Source organism: Protopterus annectens, chromosome 1.part1 (assembly GCF_019279795.1).
Source record: "Protopterus annectens isolate FY-2018-M chromosome 1.part1, PAN1.0, whole genome shotgun sequence".
Lineage (NCBI taxonomy): Eukaryota > Metazoa > Chordata > Ceratodontiformes > Protopteridae > Protopterus > Protopterus annectens.
In genome coordinates, this window is record NC_056726.1 from 1,196,081,805 (window position 1) to 1,196,084,304 (window position 2,500).

The window sequence follows — 2,500 nt, forward strand, 5'->3', positions numbered from 1 at the left end:
TGTGTGTGTGTGTGTCTGTTTAGGATTTTGTCTGCATGTATGAATGAATGCATGTATGAAAGCATAAGAGACTGTGTGTTTGAGAGACGGAGAGAGAGAGAGAAAGAGAGGTGAGAGCAATCTTGTGTGAGTGAATGTGTGTATGAAAGCAGAAGAGAGAGTGTGTGATAGAGAGTGAAGAGTGAGAGGAAACAAGCGACCTTCTGGCAGTAGTTAAGGGGTTTGCACATGCCTCTCAACCTCTTACAGCAAGAAATCTGGGCAAAGCTATAAATAATGGGGGGACAAAGGACCAAAATAGACACAATTTTTAAATGTTGCTCTTACAAACTTAGAAACTAGACTGAACAGCAGGTTTTTCATTAGCATGAATTTTCTGCACTGTAGTAAGTCTGAAACTCAAATGATTTTCATTATTTTTAAGTACATCCCTTAATAATTTGACAGAAAGCCAAAGTTTTATGAGAAACAGACAAAAATATGTGGCAAAAATCTGTACAGTTGAAAGGTATGGGTTTGTGTACTTCTCTTAGCTCAAGGTGTCTAGATAAGCCTAAAATTAACAGGAGAAAAAGCCTCAAAATAGGATCATATTTTAAATTATTTGTGTACTTAAGTGTGTGTGTGGGGGAGGGGGTGGCAGCAGTGAAGTGGTTAGCATGCCTCTGGGCCTTTCAGATAAAGAAATCTGGTTAAAGCACAAAATAAAGGGGGAACAAAGGCTCAAAAATAGGAACAGATTTTAATTATTGCTCTTATGAAATCAAAAGTTGCTTGAATAATAGGATTTGGTTTGCATGCATTTTCTGATGCATGTGTGTTTGTGTGTTTGTGTGTGTGTGTGTGTGTGTGTGTGTGTGTGTGTGTGTGTGTGTGTGTGTGTGTGTGCACGAGAGAGAGAGAGTGAGATTGATGGACCACTGGCAGCAGCAGTAAAGAGGCTCAATAAATCTGGATAAAGCCTAAAATAAAGGGACAACAAAGGCTCAAAAACAGGAACAGATATTAAATATATCTCTTACACAATTGAAAAAAAAAATAGAAAATAGTTCATATGGAGCTGTAGTTTAGTTTGGGGGGGATCAGCTGTGAGAATTCTAGCTACACCCTGCCCTTACGCCTTCTTCCACTTTTAGAAAATGTCTTTTTTGGAGAGTTTAGAATGGGTCCTATCCTCATACAACAGATAGAATTAAATGAAGTTACTCTTTGGAAGTACTCCTTCCATGACATTAAGAAAAAAGAAAGAAAAGGAAATGAACATTTTGCACTACCTGATGCTGCTGTCTATTAATAAAACAACAAATAATTAAAGCTGCTAGCTTTTGAAAGGCCATCACCCTTCCACCATTTCATAGAGTTTTACTATACCTTCTTTCCCAAGAAGGTACGAGTGTTGCTGAAGAGCCATCAGTAATGACGGCTTTACAGAACTTTATTAAGTTATACTACAGAGAATGAAGCAGCAGGAATAGTAAAACACCCCTCTTCTCCTGTTGCATTTGCTGACAATCTAGCACCCACTGTCCACCCGAGGCAGTACCTCAATTGGGCAAAAACTGTTTGAAAATACATCCCATATAATATTTACCCCGTGCTGCTAAGCAAACATTTCCTTTTTTTGGTCAATGCATTATGCTCTCAAATTCATTGCTTTTCTACCTGCATTATGAAATATCACACGCCAGACATGATAGAAGTTATAACAAGTATTTATTTTAATTAGTATTAAGGATGCAAATATTGAACCATCTGCTATGTCAGATATTGACATAAAGGCAAAAAAAAAAAACTTCACATCTAAAAGCTGATATTTACTTAGAAGCTGTCTTCTGGAAAAGGCTTAGAAACCCAAAACTGATTGAATCATTTTATTTTATTGTGTGAAATATGAATGATTGCACTTGGGGTGATTTTATTTTCTTAATTAGACCAGAGTCTGCTTTATTTGGCACATCATTTGTTTTTATTTCAAACTGACAGATAGTTGATTACTTTCAGTTATCTCACACCTATTAACTGAGCTCATTTACAGAAGCTTCATGTCTCTGATGCACTTCTTATAAGCTGCCTTAACTGATGAATTTGTTTGTACATCTGAAGAAGTCAGTGGATGAAAACATTGTGGATTTTGGTTGGCGTTTATGCAATGTGGCTGCTAAATCTTTGCACGGTGATTATTTCGGCACCTTCTATTGGTACCTTTTTGTGACTGATGCACATTTTTGTAACCTGAAAATAAAAGCCATCAAACTACTCACCTATAGGCTTACTGATTAGCTTTTACAATTATACCGATGCAGGAACTGCAGCTTTGAGCTGCTTATCACTGTTCTAATATACACACCAGAAAGGAGTGACTGAATTGCATAACAATATTTTTTTTTACACCTGTAAAGCAATGACATGAAAACACTTAAAAATCCTAGAGTGAAGTCTCATGCATGACACTTTATATGTACTGATAGACAGAGAGGTAAAACAGGTTTCTGTTTTGCAA

The 2,500-nt window shown here is 36.7% G+C and overlaps 1 protein-coding gene across 1 annotated transcript in view; it reads right to left on the reverse strand.

Moving 5' to 3' along the window:
• The window catches only part of LOC122815911 (glutamate receptor ionotropic, NMDA 2D-like), a 1,415,655-nt gene that overhangs the window by 343,466 nt on the left and 1,069,689 nt on the right, over positions 1–2,500 (reverse strand). The window lies entirely within an intron of this gene.